The sequence below is a fragment of the Protopterus annectens genome, chromosome 2.part1 (genome assembly GCF_019279795.1).
Source record: "Protopterus annectens isolate FY-2018-M chromosome 2.part1, PAN1.0, whole genome shotgun sequence".
Classification (NCBI taxonomy): domain Eukaryota; kingdom Metazoa; phylum Chordata; order Ceratodontiformes; family Protopteridae; genus Protopterus; species Protopterus annectens.
The window spans coordinates 1,420,486,994-1,420,507,135 of NC_056729.1; the positions used below are offsets into that span (position 1 = coordinate 1,420,486,994).

Here is a 20,142-nt window from a genome sequence, read left to right on the forward strand (position 1 = left end):
GAAAATACTGGGCAATGAAAAATATCTGATGAATTTCTATGTTACCAGGTGGTAGTATTCTGGGTAATATGGTATATGGGGAAACATTGGCAGTGTGGCTGGCACTCAAGGTTTACGTCTGGTGCAAAGCAGTACAGGGGAAATGTTCCTGAAAGCAAATGAAGTGAAGAAAACTACATTTTGACATTATCAAAATTAGAATGTTGAAGAATCCAGAAAGTACTAGGAATGCTTAAACAAGAATTAAGCTCATAAGAATACAAGGTCTATTGGTCTGCAAAACTATTACCTGGGATATGTATTGTTAAGAGTTTCTCTGTTACTTTAATTTGAGTAGACAATAACGCTCTGGTTGTTAAAATTAGAACGCAGTAGTACTTGCCACTGAATTTGCTGAGAGCCCTGATTAGGGCCTATGTAGCTCTGAAAAGAGCTGTTTAGTTAGTCCTTGATGATTATTATTCTCACCTAAAAGTCCTTATCAGGGCTAATTCTGAGAAAACAACAGTCCTTATCAGGACTTATTCTGAGGAAACAACAGTCCTTATCAGGACTAGGAGAAAAGATTTTCACAAGATATAACAGCCCTTATCAGGGCTCCCCCACTATAAGTAGGAGACTTCACAAACAAAGACTCCCATGCAAGGACACTCACCTGTGTGCCTTCAGGGCCGATACCGAGAATAGTAAGCTATTCTTTTTGCAAACTCCTTCAGTTTTGGCAATATGAATGAATGTTAAGTTTGTGCTAGAGCAGATGTCCTTATTTACTGATCAATCACTAAGGCATTCTCATAATTAGAGGACTAGATATCACCCCTGCACTGCCAATGTCTGGTGAGCAATGTGCCTCAGAGCCATGCAGGGATAGGGAGAGCAGATCAGGTGTATAAACAATGCTTTAGAATATATTTAATCTGAGCAGACCACTCAGTGTCATCTTGATTTTACTTATTTATGCTTCAGTTTTCCTTTAACCACTAAGGTTCTAACACCCAGTCAGTCTATAGTCCTGATCACGTCCATTGACAAAAGAAATAAGAAGTTATGTACCTACCATAACATTCCATGTTAGTTGTCTTCTTCTCGCCTTCTTTCTTGCTGGATGGGTTCGGAGCCGATCCTCGGCTCCGACTCGGCAATCTACTAAAGCTCGAGAGCTATTTACTGGCTCAAGGCCCTCCCTATATCCCACAATGCCAGGCGTCAGATCCCCAGATCTCGTTTGGCAGATCTAACACCAAGGAAAGATTCAAGGACACCTGTCCAACCACAAGGAAAAACTATAGTACAAGGACATAGGAGGACACAATGTACATCAGAGTTGTCCAGAGGAAGAAGGCCTCAAAAGGGGACTCTTCTCGGTCTGTCCAGGCTAGGGGGAAGGAGGGTGGGATGCAAGAAAGAAGGCGAGAAGAAGACAACTAACATGGAACGTTATGGTAGGTAAATAACTTCTTAATGTTAAGTTGTCTATCTCACCTTCATTCTTGCTGGATGGGACAGCGTCCCTAGCACCTTAGTCCTGGGTGGCTCATCGGAACAGACTCTTGAGCACAGTGGAACCAAACTCAGCTCTATTCCTAGAGGCCACATCCAACTTATAATGTGAAATGAAAGTATGAGGAGTGGCCCAAGTGGCTGCGGCACAAATAGATTCCATTGGTAGTCTTGCTTGAAAGGCTACTGACGTAGCTAAAGCTCTGGTGGAATGACCTTTAGGTTTAGCAGGGAGTTCTTTATGTCTGAGCTGATAAATCAAGGTAATAATAGAGGACAACCACCTGGATAAGGTTACTTTGGAAAATGGCAGTCTTTGCTTGCCCTTGGCATAGGATAAGAAGAGTTGGTCTGATTTTCTTATTTGCTTAGTCCTGTCCAAGTAGAAGCATAATTGCCTATGAACATCCAAGCGGTGCAAATTTTGTTCAGCTTTGTTTGAATAGTTAAGAAAAAAGACAGGCAGATCAATAGTCTGATTCAGATTTGTTTTAGAAGGTATCTTGGGTAGAAATGAAGGATTAGGCTCAAGTGAAACTCTGTCCTTATGAAACACAAGATAAGGAGGATGAATACAGAGGGCTTGAAGTTCCGAAACTCTCCTAGCTGATGTGATGGCTACCAAAAAGAGAGTCTTCCAGGAGAGCAATTTTAAGGAACAGGAAGCCGTGGGTTCAAAGGGGGGGGGGGAGAATCAAGGAAGCCAATATCAAGTTCAAGTCCCACGGAGGTGGGGGATCTCTGACCGGGGGCCTAGGCAACAAAGTTCCTTTGAGAAAGGCCTTGCAAAGTTTGTGGGACATGATGCTGGTTTCTGACAGGCCAGCACGGAAATTTGCAATAGCAGCTAATTGGACCGTAATGGTGGCAGAGGAGGAACCAGCTTGAAAGAGGGGCTGTAAATGGGTCAATATTCCTAGCCTCTGGCAGAAAGAGAAACGTTTCCACTTACTAGCATAAGTCTTCCTGGTGGCATATTTGTGCGAAGAAAGTATGATTTCACGTACTGGCTGAGAAATTAGCGGAAGCCTGGCTAAGGTTGGAAGTGGAGCAACCAAGCTGTGAGGTTGAGAGACTGAAGGGATTGGTGCAGCCCACCCGACTGATGGATCAAGAGGTATGGCACTGGGTCCAGATTCCACGCCTGCTCCAGCAGGTGACGATGCAGGAACGGGAACCAAATTTGTCGAGGCCAGTAAGGGGCAATGAGGATCATCCTGGATCTCAATGCGGTTGCTTTCTGAATTAGCTTGGGAATAAGGGGAAAAGGCAGGAATGCATACAGAAGACCCTGGGGCCAATTGTGAATTAGAGCATCTCTGGGGGAGTGCCTGGGAAGGAGGAAGAGAGTGAAGAAGTTGTCGCACTTGCTGTTGAGAGGAGATGCAAAAAGGTCGCAGCAAGGTTGACTCCATCTGCGGAAGATTTTGTCTGCTACTGATTGATTGAGAGACCACTTGTGAGGCATGAGAATAGCTCTGCTTAGCCTGTCCGTTATGACGTTGGACCTCCCGGGGATGTGCGTTGCTGTCAGAAAACATTGAGAGGAGATCGCCCACTGCCAGAGTCTGAGTGCTATTCGACATAAGGGATAGGACTTGGTTCCGCCCTGCTTGTTGATGTACCATACTACAGACATATTGTCTGTCTGAATTGCAATAGTCCCGGTGGGTAGAGAGTCCTGAAGAGCTTGCACCGACAAAAGCACCACTCTCATTTCCAAGACATTTATGTGCAGATGGTACTCTAGAGGTTGCCAGGTGCCCTGGACAGTCCTGCCCTGAAAATGCCCCCCCCCACCCGATCAGGGAGGCATCCATGGTCACTGTGGCAACAGGAGGAGGAAGAACACATGGTCTGCCCTGAAGTATAAGAGGGGAGGCCATCCACCAAGCCAGGTGGTCTTTGCATGATTGGGTAGTTATTATCTTGTGAGACATTGGGAGCTGTTGAAAGGCCATTGATGAGGGAAAGGCAGTCCATACAGCCTACCTTGACCTTGCAAAAGCTTTCGACACAATACCCCACTCGGGTATTATAGAGAAACTTACCAGCTTAAATGTAAACCCATATGTCACAAGATGGGTTGCAAACTGGCTAAAGGACAGAACCCACAGGGTTAGAGTTGCTGGCGCCATGTCAGACTCCAAGCCGGTCACAAGTGGTGTCCCACAGGGCTCAGTCCTTGGCCCCCTGTTGTTCGGCATCTACTTCTCAGAAGTACAGGCAAACATAGGAGGACTATGGCTGACAAAGTTTGCAGATGACTGCAAACTGGGCGCCATAGTGGAAAGTACATCGGACACAGATATCCTTCAGAGGGTCTCACGGAAACTGATAGCTGGTGCCAGAGCCATGGCCTGAAGTTAAATGCCAAAAATGTATAGTCATACCCTTCGGGAAAAACAAGGTAACCCCAAGCTACCATATAGGTGGCAATCCATTAAGCACAGAAGAGGTTATCAGGGACCTGGGGACCCAGGTTGACAGTGGCCTTTCTTTTGACACTCACATTGCTAAAGTGGTTAGAAAGACCTTCTACATCGCCCACCTGATCATGAAGGGATTCACATCCAGATCAAGTGAGGTCATTATTCCCTGTACTCTTCACTTATCAGACCAATGATCGAGTACAATGCCCCATTCGGGATGTATCTCACCCGACACCTGCAGCAATTGGAGAGACCCCAAAAGTTCCTCACCAAAAGGATAAAGGGACTCCAAAATCTGTCATATGCTGCCAGACTGAAGAAACTCCAGCTCTATTCAGTCGCATACCGCCTGCTCAGAGGTGACCTGTGCCTGACATACAAGGCCATGTCCAACCCGGAATTAATGGACATGCTCCACCTCAAAAAATCCAAATCTACCAGATCCACTAGAGCAAGCAACTTAAACCTTAGCACGGATATAAATAGGACATGCTGGAGGGATAGATCTGTCACCCAGAGACTCGCTATGCTGTGGAATAAAATCCCGGTCCATGTGAGGCAGAGCACCTCGCTGGCTCTGTTCAAGAGAAATCTTGACCGGTGGATGGGAGATCGTAGGTTTACCCCGGGAATCATCTCTGTGTCACTGCTGGACAGAGGCACAACAAACTAATGGGCACAGTATTTTTTAACATAAGGGGTGGCGTAAGCCACAAAACTTTGGGCTAGGCTTATAAATGCCTTAGGGCAGATAGCCTAGTATAAACCTATGAACCTATTTGAGTAAAAAGCATCCACTGAAGAAGCCGCATGTGAAAACGAGACAGTGGAACTAGTATGATTGCTGCTGCCATGAGGCCCAAAGTCTTTAGTACAAATCTGGCCTGAATCCTGTTGCACTGTAGTAAGACCTGCACGTGTCGGCAGATGTCTGACACTCTGTCGAGAGGAAGTCTTGCAGAGAGGTCTTTATATTTAAGCTTGCGCCTATAAAGACTATAGACTGACAAGGCGACAATGCAGAATTTTCAAAATTTATTGATATACCTAGCTCGGAGCAAGTTTGGATGGTATAATCCCTTGCTCGTAGTAGCTGATGCCTGGTGTAAGCAGTGAGGAGCCAGTCATCAAGATATGGAAACACCTGGAATCCTCGCCATCTCAGGTGAGCCGTAACCACTGCCATACATTTGCTGAATACCCTGGGGGCTGTGGTGAGACCAAAGGGCAGGGCTCTGAATTGATAGTGACTGGCTCCTAGCCAGAAGCGGAGAAACCTTCTGGAGCGCCTGTTCATTTTGATATGGTAGTACGCATCCTGAAGGTCTATGGAGCACATCTAATTGTCCTGACCCAAAAAGGGTAGAATGGACTGAAGCGTGACCATCCAGAACTTTGTTCTTTGAACAGACTTGTTTAGCTTGCTGAGATCCAAAATGGGTCTCCAGTCCCATGTCTTTTTTGGCACCAAAAAGAACTTGGAGTAAATTCCGGATCTTTGCTGGTCTACTGGGACTGGCTGGATGGCCCATTTTTCTAGCAGTTTTGAAATTTCTAGCACGGCTTGTTCCCTTAGACCGGGTGGAACATCTGGAATGGACTTGGTTGTTTGTACCGGGATGTGGACAAAGGAGATCTTGTAACCCTCGGATATGATAGACTGTACCCATTTGTCTTGTGTGAGGAGTTGCCAGGCTTCTGGGTACAGTGACAATCTTCCCCCGACTGCCTCCGAAGGTGGACAGTCGGGCAGCCCCTCAGGGGTGCTGAAAGGGTTTGTCAGAGAAAGATTCTCTGCTACCCTGATATTGCGGGCCCCCTCTGCTCCTCGGGCGGTGTCTATTATTGCTCCCTCCCCTGCCCCTGGAGGGAAACTTGCCACGTGTGTCAGGCACGACTCCCTGGGGTTTCCAAAACCACATTTTTCCACTCTTCTGACCCTTGGGGTATGGTCTAGAGGGAGTGGAGAAATGGACTCCCACGGCAGAGAGAGTCTTGCCTTCCTGCTTACTCCTGGTAAGGGTATCTTTCACCTGTGGTCCAAACAGAGCCGAACCATCGAAGGGGGTATTAGTGAAGGACGCCTTAAAGGGGTCAGCAAAGTTACATAACCGCATCCAGGCATGTCTTCTCAAAGCCACGCCTGTACCTGTGGCCCTACTCGCCCCATCGGCTGCATAAGAAATGAGCCGCATGGAGGAGTTGACAATAGAATTAAGGGTCGCCAGCTGGGAGTTAATCTTATCTTGAGCCCCCACAACTGATGGATCCTGCAGGGTATCACCCAGTTCCTTGAGAAGATCTCTTTGGAGACGGGTGAAATGGCACAGATAATTCAGCGACCGCATAGAAAAAGTTGCTGAGGAAAACATCCACTTCCCGTACCTGTCCATTGTCCTAGATTCTTTATTAGGTGGATGGATAGGTGCCGAAGGGTCAGCCAGCTCCTTCTTTGTGGCTGCTGCAACCACCATGGCATCAACAGGGACACCCTTTGTCAAGAATTGCTTGTTGGGTGGGGCTGTAATAAATTTAGTGGGCCTACAGGGAGTTGGTTCCACTGTGTCCGGGGCTAACTACGCCTTTCAAGCCACTACTTCCATTAGCGGGTCGAAAGATGGAGACACCCAGGAGGTGGAAGGGTGAGAACAAAACGTGTCCAGGTAGACCAACTCGTCCTCCGAAGGGTTAAGGGCAGTCCAGTTCCCCCTCTGCTTAAGGATCTCCAGGATGTCTGAAAAGGAGACATCTTCAGAGGGGGATCTTGGGGACCCTTCTGAATCCTCCAAGTCGGTATCAGATGTGACTGACTTGGGGGAGTCGACATGTTTCCTCTTACATTTTCTCTTCCGTGGGGGATCCTCCGAAGGATTGGGGGAGGCCTCGGAAGAGGAAGATATGCCCAATGGGGCAACCTGGAGTATTTGCTCTCCACGCTTGCGGACAGGAGGATGGACAGAAACCAATGCAGGCACCATGGGGAGAGGAGCCGAAGGGGCTGATCGAGGGGCCAACTCAGGACACTCCTCATGACCTCGAAGGCGCCCCTGTCAGGCAGAGCAGAAGGTCCCTGCTTTGAAGAGAGGAGAACCCCTGCCGGCACCAAGAGGGATGGCTCCGAGGCCGATGTCAGGGCCGAGCTCACCTGCGCCGAGGCTCCGAGAGGGAGAATGGGGCCGGACAAGGGTCTGATGCCACTCGCCCCTTCGGAGCTGACTAGGGAGTCTCGGCGCCCAGATCCCTCCAAGGGCGGAACCAAAGAAGAGATCGGAGCAGATGAAGGAGCCAAAAGGTGTGGCATCGGTTCCAACGTTACCAAGATTCGAGCCCCAACCAGCTCCGGCTCCGAACACAAGGAGGGAGTCAGAGGAGGAACTGCTGAAGATATCGAGACAGCCACAGTCTGTTGAGATGGGCTGGTTAACATTTTGGCCAGGGCCTGCGATTTAAGGATTAAACAGTGAATTAACTAACTGGAAAGCTATATACATAAGATAAGGTTGTAAAAAAAAACCTAAAGTTAACTTTTATACTAATATTAGAAGAAAAGATTAATACGACCTGGAGCCAAGTAAATTCGCAACCTCGTAGCTGAAGTGGCAAATGAGATCTGGGGATCTGACGCCTAGCATTGTGGGATATAGGGAGGGCTTCAAGCCAGTAAATAGCTCTCGAGCTTTAGTAGATTGCCGAGTCGGAGCCGAGGATCAGCTCCGAACCCATCCAGCAAGAATGAAGGTGAGATAGACAATTTAACATGGAATGGTATGATGTAGCCTTTTGATATGATGTTCTTCACCCATTTGTTTTTTTTTGTGATGCCCAACCAAGCTTCTGGGTGAAGACAGAGATGTCCCATGAGTGCCTCTAGAGGACAGCAGCTAGGCAACCCTTCAGGAGAACTAATAAGGGACTCCTGAACCCTTGGTTTTACAGACTACCCTATATGTGTCCCTAGGGCAGCATCGTTTAAAGGACCCCTGTCTGAAGAGGAGTCAAAGGGTGAACATTGGGACTTAATGAACCATAGCTCTTTACTACCTTACTGGTTCCTAAAATAGGACCTTTGAGGGGTTTAAAGCAGATAACAGTACCAGACAATGTTATTCCCCCTTGATCACTCTTCATTAAGATTTCTTTAACTTTTGGACCAAACACAGATGATCCACCATAAGGGGCATTTATCAAGGATGCTTTGAAATTGTCCACAAAATCACACAAGCATGACCAGGCATGATAGAGCATAACTATATTGCTGCCTGCAGTCCCATTTACCCCATTAGCTGTATTCTGGTGCAGCCTCACGGTAAGGTTTGTAATGGACAACACAGCAGACAGTTGAGCTCGATGTCTTTTCTGGTATCTGATGTAGGAAGTCTCCTGAGGAAATCTAAGGTCTATTTTGCTAGATCCCTCTGGACCCTATTTATATAGGAAATATAATTTAATTCCCTCAATAAAAAACATTTCCAAGGTGTTTCCTCAGGGAAAACATTTCCAAGGTGTAAGCCTGCTTTCCAAAATGGTCCATTGTAACTAGACTCCCTGTTATGAGGAAGTACTGTGGAGCTCTCCTCTGATAGCTCTTATTTTCTGGCTGCTGCAACTACAATAGAATCAATCATAGGGCCCTTATGCCAATAAGATCAGTCCTTGGTGTGGATCTGAGGATCTTGTCTGGCTTGTAAGGAATCGGTTCTATCATTTTAGTTTCCTGCCATGTCTGTCCTGACATCCAGGAAGTAGAAGGGATAGCTCAAAAGGCCTTATACAGCACTTAGTCATCTGGGGAAGCAGGGAGGGGGTCAATGGGCTAAGTCCCCCCTCTGATGCATCATTTCCATGACCTCTCCAAAGATGGAACCCTCAGGGGAGTGCAGAGGGGTATCCTTTACCTTCATCAAAGTCCGTGCTGGCTATAAGTGACACTACCATGGAATCATGTGCCTCCTTTTGTACTGACATTTCCTAGGGACATGGTGAGGGAGTCATCCAAGGATCCAGAAGTGTCCCTGGGGACTTGGTAAAGAATGGGTTCAAGGTGCACAGAACTGTACTGTCCAAGGGGCAGAAGATGTAGACTGAATGACTCAAAAGGACTGGTGCCTCAGGGTGGAGTCAAAACCAAGACAGCATCTTGTTCATGCATTGATGGATGGGCAATACTTCTCTCAAGAAGCTCCCATGCCAACATGGACCCAGGCTGCACAGAGGATGTACTAAATGGAACCATCTCTGCCTTTAAAGGGGAAGATGTGGAAGGAAATAAGTGGCACATCCCCAATACCAAAGGGTCAGTCAGCTCCAGGATTGAGACTGGAGTCACTGTACTGAGCATTAAGGACCCTGATAATGAAAATGGAACAGAACAGGTCAGCACTAAGGCCTCAGCCTGAATTTTTCAGTGCCAAGACTCAGCTGACTCCAAAGGTTATGGAGTTGTGTGCATTGGAAGCATGGATTGTATCAATCAATGGGGATTCATTGATACTGAGATGAGAAAAAGGAGTGGGACTCGTTTTGGTTCATAGGTTGGTACTAGGCTATCGGCCCTAGGGCCGATACAAGCCTAGCCATAACAATTCCATGGACATTTCTTCCCACAATATTTACTTCTCTGGACCCCTGTCTAGCAGGGTGACTGACATGATCCTCGGGGTAAATTTCCTATCTCTCATCCAATCATCAAGGTTCCTTTTGAAAAGGGCCAATGAGGTGCTCTGCTTGACATGTATGGGCAGTCTATTTCAGATTATGGGGAGTCTCTGGGTCAGGAACCTATCCCTCCAGCATGTTTTGTTCATTGTGATGACAAGGTTTAGATCCCTGGAGTGTGTGGCTTGGAGGGATTGGGATTTCTTTAAGTGGAGCATGTCCAACAGCTCAGGGTTTGACATGGCCTTGTATGTTAAGCAGAGATCGCCTCTGAGTAGACAATATGCCACAGAGTATAGCTGGAGTTTTTTTAGACGGTCAGCATATGGCATCTGCTTTAGGCCTGTGATTCTTTTAGTAAGGTATTTCTGTGGCCTTTCCAGCTGTTGCAGATGTCTTGTGAGGTACATACCAAATGGGGCATTATACTCTATAATGGGTCTAATGAGGGATGAGTACAGTGGGACAATGACCTCCTTTTTTCTGGATGAAAAGCCCTTAGTGATGAGGTGTACCACATAGAAGGATTTCCTGACTGTTGTGGCGATGTGGTTATCGAAAGTGAGACCACTGTCCACCTGTGTCCCTAAGTATCTCATCACACTTTCGATGTTTAGTGTCCTGCCACCTATGTGGTAATTCATGGGTACATGTTTTTTTCCAAAGGGGATAACTATACATTTTTTGGCATTAAGCTTGAGCTCATGGCTCTGGCACCAGGCATCTGTTTCTGTAAGGCCCTTTTGTAGAATATCCACATCATTTGGGGATGCAATAATGGCTCCCAGTTTGCAGTCATCTGCGAACTTTGTTAGCCAGAGTCCATTAGTGTTGGCTTCAGAGAAGTAGATGCCAAACAAGAGTGGTCTCAGGACTGAACCCTGAGCTACTCCACTTGTCACTTGTCTGGAGCTGGATTTAGAGTCGGCTACTTTTACAGTCTGGGTTCTGTCAGTAAGCCAGATGGCAACCCATTGAGTGATGTAGGGATTTATGCCCAGTTTAGAAAGTTTATCTATGATTCCAGAGGGGGGATGGTGTCGAAGGCCTTGGTGAGGTCCAGATAGACTGTGTGGACCGCCTTACCCTTGTCCACAGCTCTGGAGACTGATTCAAAGAAGTCAATCAGATTCAGGAGACAAGATCAGCCCTTCACAAACCCAGATTGGGTGGAGTCCAGTGTTTGAAGGTTGCCAATGTCTTTTTTTATAAGTTACATGATAATATGTTCCATGTCCTTGCAGATCAGGCTTGTCAGACTGATGGGACGGTAGTTCCTGGGATCCAAGGCAGATCCCCCCTTGTGGACTGGGATAAATATAGCTGTGCTCCACTCAGTGGGCACGAAGCCTGAGGTGAGGCTATGATTAAACATGACACTTAGGTGAGATGCCAGTTCATTTTGTAGTTCATGTAGTACACAGCCTGGGATGTCATCTGGTCCCATGGATGCTGTATTCTTAGCTTTGGAGGGTGCGGTTTCTACCTGTATGGCCATGATTACTGGAATTTGGCAATCTTTTGGTATTGAGATGGGCCCTTTAGGGGGTGAGAAGGGGGTGAAGTTGGCACTAAATTGATCTGCCAGGATATTGGCAATATCCTTGGGATCAGTATATTCAATGCCATTCTGTTGTAGCTCAAAGCAGATCTGAGCATTGCCATTTAGATTCTTGATGTAACTATAGAATGCCTTGTGGTTGTCTTTGGAATCTTTGGCAATTTTATTTTCGTAACTAGCTTTTGAGGATTTTATGAGGGATCTCAGCTTCTTACTGAGGCTGGTGAGGGAGTTTTTTGCATCCTGAGATTTTCTTCTTTTCTGCAACAGTTTCTTCCTTCTGTTGTATAGTTTGTTTATAGCAGGGGACCACCAGATTGGCTTCCTTTTTTTGGAGAAGAGCATCTTGGTTCTATTTGGGATGGCATGATTCATGCAAGAATGGATGTGCTCATACAGTGCCTTAGTGTAGGATTCTGCAGTCGAACTTTCAGATTCCGTCTGCATGGGTGTCATGGAGTTTTTCACTTCTGACTTCAGTAGCATGAAGATGGCTTTGGAGAAGTTTTTTAAGGAAGTTTCCTTACGAGGGGTGGGGGGGGGATGTGGATGTTAAGGGTGATTTGCTTATGGTCAGACCTGACCAATGAGGGGGTGACCACTGGTGTGGAGCATCTATCTCCCATGTTGGTAATGACCAGGTGTAGGATATTGGAGCTCCTGGTGGGACAATGGATTAGTTGATCCAGTGCGTTGGAATTTATGAATTCCAACAACCATTTGGAAAAGGAGTTGGTACCCGAGTAGTTTTCCCAGTTAATGGCAGGGTAGTTGAAATCCCCCAGTATTAGGGTGTTTGGTTGTATCTTAATATTTTCCAGTATGTTTAGAAAGGTGTAGTGAGAATCTTGGGGCATGGTGGGGGATCTGTGGCCAGCTACAATTTGGATTGCAGTCTTACCTAGTGTTAGTTGCACCTGGAGAATTTCAGATACATTGTGTTGGGCAACTAGCCTGGAGGTGTGAATATCCTTGGTGAATATGAACACTCCTCCACCTTTAGTGTTTCGGTCTTGGTTTTGTGGCGGAAAAGTGTGGTAAGAGTTGTAGCCTGGTATTGCAGGGGTGCTCTCTGGAGCCTTGAACCCGGTCTCAGTTACTGCACAGATATCGATGTTCTCCATTTTTAGGAGTGCCTCGAGAGAGTGCATTTTGAGGTTTAGACTTCTAGCATTGAGTAGCATTACCTTCAGATTTTGCATGCTTGTATCTGTTATGGTGGTAGTTTTATCCTTTGAATCTTGTCTAAAAAAGGCACTATAGAGGTGGCAAGAGCTTTAGCCAGTAACCTGAATCCCAGGGGTGACAGGTGCAGACCATCTCTGGCAAAGCATCATGGTTTGTTGATCATGTCTTCCCAGGCAGACAGATACTGGATCCCCTTTGAATGACACCAGAAGCTTAGCCAATTGTTGAAGTCAATCATTTTGTCCTTATACTGTGGTATCATTCTGGGCGAAGGCAGGATGCTACACAGGGCTAGGGTCATACCTGCCTGGGCCACATGATCCAAGAGCTCTTTCATGTCTCTTTTCATGTAGTCCAGGGAGGTACGTCTCAAGTCATTCACTCCAGCATGGACAATGACAGAGTCATATTTGTACTTGTTGTGGAGTGACTTGAGTGCATGCGTTATGTGGCAGATCCTGACACCCGACAGGCAGCTGACTGTAATTTTTTCCTTGTTCAGCCTGGTGAGTGGGACATCAGTGTGCCTGACTATAGAGTCACCTGTGACTGATGTGTTGGGTACATTGTCTTGCCTTAGGGGCTGCTGTTGGGTGGCACACTGGTGTTGTGAGCTATGTGTCATTTTGGTTGTGACTGGTGTTTGTTTGCGTTTCAGCTTCGGATGTCCTTGTTGCTTGGGCAGGTTAATGTTAAGGGCCTCCGCATATGTGGGTTTAGTGTTGCTATGTATGGGTGTTGATGGTGTGGGTTTTGAAGGGCTATGAGTTGCTTGAGGTGTAGTGCAGGTGTTAACCTTCTTCTCTTAACTGTCTAGCACAATCTTGGCCGGAGAGAGCTTTGCTTCCAGTTGGGCTATGCAAGTGCATCTCTCGCAGGTTGTAGTGTTGGGTGGTAGGAGGAGAGGATTGTCTGTGTACATGAGGCAGTTGCCGCATTGCCCCAGTATGCCCAGATTCACCAGGTGGACAGGAGAAACACCGGAAGCTGACCCTTGGACATGCCTGTTTAGGTGCTTTTTTTGTAAAGTTTAAGAGCTGTTTTCCTTATTGTTGCAAAGTACTTTGCAATTATAGGCTGTTTATTGCCTATGATTAATTTCCTTATTGACAAGGAGAGTTGAGTGCTTGTATCAGTTTCAGGCTTCCTAGTGCTTTCCAGCAGGTTCTAGAGCAAGTGCTAGTCACAGGGGTTCAGATTTTAGTGCTACTACTGAGAAACCAGCTAGTTCTTAGGGAGAATTTGAAGAGAAGACTTTCTGGCACCTTGAATAATTTAACTGTAGCCTGGCAGTGCTGCACAATGCGAAAAATGCCCAAACACTTGCGTTTTTAAGTCAGAAACTTGAAAAGGATAAAAATCAGCCCAAAATGGCTAAAATTACAATTTCAGAGCTGGAAACCACTCCTCTAGCATTAGATAAGCAGTACAATGCTCACCACTCCCACTGGTAAGCAGTAGGACTTCCCTCTACCACAGCAAGGTCTGGATAGCTCTGAACACAGAAAATAAAGTCCTGAGACAAGCAAAGCCTGGGATACGGACTGGCTAGGAAAGGTGGGAAACGAGCAAACAAGATAGTAATTTGTTTTGTTGAAACAGGCTAAACAATGCAATAATACAGTAAATAAACACAGAAAAGGCTAATACACTTGAGTGTGTAGTCTTAAACAGTAAATGCAATTAAAACTCTACAAAATTAGCAATTTAAAACTTTTTAAATGAAGCAAGGGAAGTGCACAACTGAAAAACGATTTAAGAGGCAGTAATACAGCAGAATAAGTAGCTAGTCTACATATACAGAGAAGTCTATATATACAGAAAAGCAGCTAAAACACACAAACAATTCAGATGCAGTGCAACCTAGAGCACTTGAGTTGTAGCAATATTAAGGCAATTACAGTTATAATAAATGCTCTAAAATATACTCTATATTTCCAAAATGTTTGAGAGGCATGGTCAGAACACAAGGAGATTCAGGCAATTTTTTTTTTTGGCTCTGAAACCACTGGTACTGAGATAAGTGCCAGAGAAGGGGCTATAGAGACTAGAGTTTGTAGAACTATCCTATCGACCCTGGAAGAAGAGGGAGACAGGATGACAATCATTTCTATCTGAGCCTTTACGAACACCCTTCTCATTTGATCAGTATCAATGTTGACTAAACTCTCAGTAGACCTAAGGAAGGAAACTGAGGGAGGTTTTGATCCAAGAAAACTGGAGACCTCCCTCTATGAGTATCTTCTGCTTGAGACTTATCACATATAATAATTATTGGCCTTAGAATAGCTTGATCCCATTGACTTGGTGCTAAAGAACGGGATACTGGAGAAGGTTTAGCAATCTTTGGTCCTTGTCTGGCTGTTTGTCTCTTTGAGAAGATGTCTCTGGCCATGTCTCTTCAGAATTTGTTCTTTCTGTGTGTCAGCAATCTGGGCCTGAAGGACTTACATATCTCACACTGTGTTTGGAGTTATTTTGGCCCCAGGCACATAACATACAGCTCTTGTGTAATAGGGTGGAATTTTGTGCCCATTTGTAGTGCAGTTTGAAACTTGAAGCATTCTCTGTTGATGAACATTATTTTTTTGTTTTTATCCTTTGCTGACCATGTTAGTACCAACAGGATAGTAGCCCTTTTCAGGGGGGACCCGAGGTGATATTTAAACTACTAGGCGAAATTTGGCTATGGTACTGAGGAACTTCCCTTACTCTTTTTGATAAGTGCCATGGAATCTTTAACATCCACTTGAGCTACCACCAACTCAGGCAGATGGGGCCTCGGTTTAGCATGTCATCGGAAAGACAACACAATCAGGAGTGCAACACCCCTCTTATGCTGCACTGTTGAGTCAGCAATCCATCTACATAGTTTGGGAATAGAACCCACAACCTTCTGCACCAAAGGTGAGTATGCTACCTGTTGTGTCACTAACACTGCTAAGAAATGAATATTCTATTTAAACAAGCCTGAAAATTAATAGAACGTAAAGGAAAATGAAACAGAAGTAACTGGGATAGAACAGAAAAGTAGAAATGAAAGTTACATTTTTTTTCTGTGAGGAAAATATATTAAAACTGTAGGGTTTAGGTGGACCTCTGATTAGTAAGAGTAGAGGAGAGAAGTAAACAACAACATTACTCAAAAATCAAGCTGAAAGAATTGTAGGCTATTTGAGTCATAAACAATATCTAGTCAAAAAGAAGAGAATTACTCAATGCTTTTGAAAAAGGTAGATGAGCACTTGAGGGCTCGTCTTGTATGGATGGTGGAAAATCAGATCTGAGGGACAACAGAGATGCCACTGCATCATGGGAGAAAGGAGGAGCTTGAGCATTCCATAAGCTTGTGTATGAAAAAAGATGCTGGCTTGGATCCACCAGGAGGATGGATAACAACATTACAATAGTGGATCTGATCAGTATGGATCTCTCAGAAAAGTTGATTGAAGGTTTGGGATACTGACGCAAAGCCTATGGGCTCAAATAATAGTACTATAGTTAAAAGATGACATTAAAGAAGTTGAGTTCAAAGCTCTTTTACTTATTTGGCCATTATTTCTCCTCACATTTTGAGAACAGGTTGAAGATGAACTGTAGTAAAAAGTCTACCCAAGATAGTCTGATACATCATTGAGGAAAACCTCAGCATCTCTACTAATGATAAACTTCAGAAATAATTTAGATTGCGGTCTCACATAAAATAAAAAATGAGCAATTACAACAGCATTAACATTACAAATATACAAGCTAGAAAGACTCAATTTCACTACTATTTAAGGTTTTATTTTGTAACATTACAATGTCAGATTGGGCTACTGTGGTGGTGGTGCTGCAGTAGCGTTGTCGCCTCATAGTAAGACGTTGTCCTTCTCGATCCTCAGCTAGAGCGTCTTCTGTGTGGAGACATGCATGAATGGGCGTACCTTCGTTGAAGGTTGTGCGGTAGGGCTGGCAACTCCACATGTAAAAATCTACTGCCAATCATTAGCGGACCGGAGTTCCACTGTGGCGACCCCTAACCGGGAAAAGCCGAAAGATACAAACAAACAATGTCAGATTGGTATTTACGGGTCTATATTAATGAACAAATGCTTAAAATGTCGAGTACAACATGCTCGACAGCTTTTAAGCAAATGTTCATCTAAACGAAACCCTAGAATATCGAAACAAGGAATTTCGAAAAGTTATAGTTGGCCAGCCATCAGGAAGCCAACGGCTGACAGCTACAATGTACTGTACACCATTACAACCCTTCCAAAAAAAAAACAAAAAAAAAAAACAAAAACAAATCCACAAACAAAATAAAGTGGGGGGCTTCACCCCCCCACACCCATCAATGTGGGGGGCTGTGCCCCCAACACCCCCCCTACTTAAATATACCAACTCCGAGATCGCACCATAGTGGAGGACTGTCATAACATTACACATGGTGAACGTCATGACCACATCACAGTGGAGGACTGTAAGAACAGTGAGACAGGGTGAACGTTCTCACATCAGCTGTTGGCTTCCTCATGGCTGGCCAACTGTAACTTTTCGAAACTCCTTGGTTCAACATTCTCGGGTTTTGCTTAGGTGAACATTCGCTAAAGCTGTCGAGCATGTCATACTCGATATTTTAAGCATTCGTTTTTCTAATAGAGAACCAGGATTTCCAGAGTACTTGTCTAAAAACATGTGGCATGACAAAGTTGTTATTTAAGCAAACAGTCCCTTCCTATATTTCAAGGTTATCAGTCACTTTCCCAAGGCAGGCTATTAGTTAGCATGTTAATAGCTAAAATCTAACTTGTGTAAACACAGTGATGTAATACTATGCTCATGGTATGGAAAAAAAAACAAAACATCAGTACTGAGACTGCTGAATGGTAATGTCAGTGCAAAGAAGAATACATCTGATAACAATATGTTTATCAAGCCTACTTACTTAAAGTACAGAAGAAAAAAATCAGGCTACCATAGAGCTCCAGTGTTTATGGCTTAGGCCAATAAACAGTAATCTTAATAAATAAAAATGATTCTTAAAAGTTTAGGGCGTCCACAGACCTTTAAGGTTTAGCAGCCATACAAAATATTAAAGCAGCAATTTTTAATCCATAATATTATGTTCAAGATGAGAGACAACAGGCTGCAATTGACAGTAGAGATATAGTAGTAGTAGTAGTAGTAGTAGTACAACCAGCGTTGGCATCCTCATTACAGCCGAGTGCTCCTCCAGGCATTTCTGCAGTTACCTCCTCCTCCTGCGCCTCTTGGCATCAGATATTGCTTGTTCATATTTGCGTTAATAATTCCAAAACCATGTTACATACAAGGTATCAGAATATTTTGTCTTGAAGCATAGATGATGGCAAACACAAGTTTATTGATATTTGATCTCTGCCAATAAGTATTTATTAGAACTGTAAGGTGATAACTTCATTTTTTATAGGCTCAAGCCACACCCACTGGGAGTTAAAGGTACACACTCAAAAGAGCTGTACTGGAGGGAATGAGTTAACATCACTCTGAAGAAATGAATATTTCTTTATTTCTGAACTATTTACCTCTTCTTTCTTTAGTACAGCCTTCTTTTTGTTTTCCTCACTTATTTTCTGTCGTGCCAGCACTGCTTCTTCATAACTAAGTTTCCCCTCCAAACGCCTCCTTTCTATATCTGCCAGCTGCTGCTCCATATCCTTTTCACGCATTTGTTTTTGCCATTCCAGGAATTTGGAAGAGTCTCTAGACCCTTCTAAAAGGTTTTCAATTCTACAAAAGAACACAGAATACATCACTGGTTTTCTGAATTACGGACATGTTTTTTACTTACCCAAGATATTACAAAAAGAAAGACCCTCTGAAGTCAGTCTAACTTAATATTTCATTCTGACAGGAAGTCTAAAATAAATTAACTTTATGTTATACATTTGAAAGAAAAAAATGTTCTTCATCATTGCTAAATGGGTTACTATTAGTATTTGAATGGAAATTCTGCAAACTTCAGCAAGTCTGACAACAAGTAAGAAGGTATAAAGTGTTTGTTTATATTTCTAGTAATGCCAACAAACCTTAAAAAAATATGAATTGTTGAGAAAGCAGCAAAAATTTTGCACTGTTCAGAATGCAAAATGGACCCTTAAAGATATGTAACAGTCTGGTCAGTACAGTTCTGCAATTACCATATGCTGTGACAAAAATCCATCAGCGTGAAGTCCAGAGTTCGGGCCTGTGAAGCTGTTTTGGATAAAATAGTTTTTTAGTATGAAAATACTGATGCACTCAGAATGCTCATTATTAAGAGTATACTATCTGGTTAAATGTAGTTCTTCTTACTTCTGGTAAACTTGATATGATTCCAGTCTTTATATTTCAGGAAGGAGGGATCTAAAATGTAAACACTTCTTTCCTTAACTAGTCAGAGATTCAGCAAGAGGTACATTTGCCTTTGGGGCTGGGAGATCAGAAGGCTGTGAGTTCTAGTTCCACTCCAAGTGACTAGATTAATTTTCAAATTACTGACACTATAGTGCAGCATGAGTAAGATTCTGCACTCCTGTGTGTGGTGTCCTTTGGATGAGACGTTAAACTGAGGCTCCATCTGCTTGAGATAGAGATAGCTCAAGTGGATGCAAAAGATCTCATGGTAAAAGCGTAGGGGGAGTTCCTTTATACCTTGGCCAAATGTTCTTTAGTAGTATAACTATCAACTTTGCTGTCCTCTGAAAAGAAGTCACTAGCCTACTGGGAGTTACCTAGTCAACAAATTATACATAAATAAACAAACAAACTGTTGTCATATGTTGCGTGCTTCTCCCATCACATATACATGTATCTTAAAAACTACACTAGGGATCACCTGACCAAGTGACAGCTACCTCAGTTTTGGACAGCGAGGGGTGCAACTCTCCTACTGCTATCCCTCAGATAAAGTAAGACATCTTCTGCAGACGTAAGTGCAGGTGGATTTTGCTGTTCTCATAGTTTAATGATTTTTCAAATATTGGTCTTCATTCTCTGACAGTTTTTGTCAATTCTGAACCCAGTCTGCAAGAAACACCCCAAATAAAGAAAACTTTTAGTTATGTACTCACCATAACTTCAGATGTTTGGGATCCATCTCGCCTACATTCTGAATGATGGGTTCGGAGCCGATCCCTCGGCTCCGACTCGGCACGCTTATGCCAAAGAGCGAAGTCTCTTATTGGCTGAGCTTACTATATCCCAGGATGCACCACCAACAGTCCCCCAGATCTAGTTTGTCCGCATACATGCACACATGCATACCCTGCTTATATAACATCGTCAGATGAAACAAGATAAAAACAGTGGAGCTCAAAACCGTTCTATCTCTTCTGATCTGCAAGGTAGGGGGAAGGAGGGTGGGTATCAGGAATGTGGCGAGATGGATCCCAAACATCTGAAGTTATGGTGAGTACATAACTAAAAGATGTTATGTGATCCTATCTCGCCTACATTCTGAATGATGGGACAGCGTCCCTAGCACCTGAATCCTGGTGGCTCACTGGAAAACACTCCTGAGTACCCGTGGAACCAAATGAAGCTCGTCCTTAGATGCCACATCCAATTTGTAGTGGAAATGAAAGTGCGGGTTGGACCAAGTAGCCGCAGCACAAATTTCCGAAATAGCGAGCTTGGAATGAAAAGCTATAGAAGTAGCCATAGCTCTGGTAGAATGAGCTTTGATAGATGATGAAGTTGCTTATTTGAAGAAGAATAGGCCTGAGTTATGCAATCTCTGATCCATTTTGAGATTGTAGCTTTTGTGATGGTTTGGCCCAATTTATTATCTGAGAAGGACAC

The 20,142-nt window shown here is 44.3% G+C and overlaps 1 protein-coding gene across 1 annotated transcript in view; it reads right to left on the reverse strand.

The window, feature by feature from the left end:
- CFAP99 (cilia and flagella associated protein 99) overlaps positions 1-20,142 on the reverse strand; it is a 1,556,346-nt gene that overhangs the window by 442,401 nt on the left and 1,093,803 nt on the right. The window lies entirely within an intron of this gene.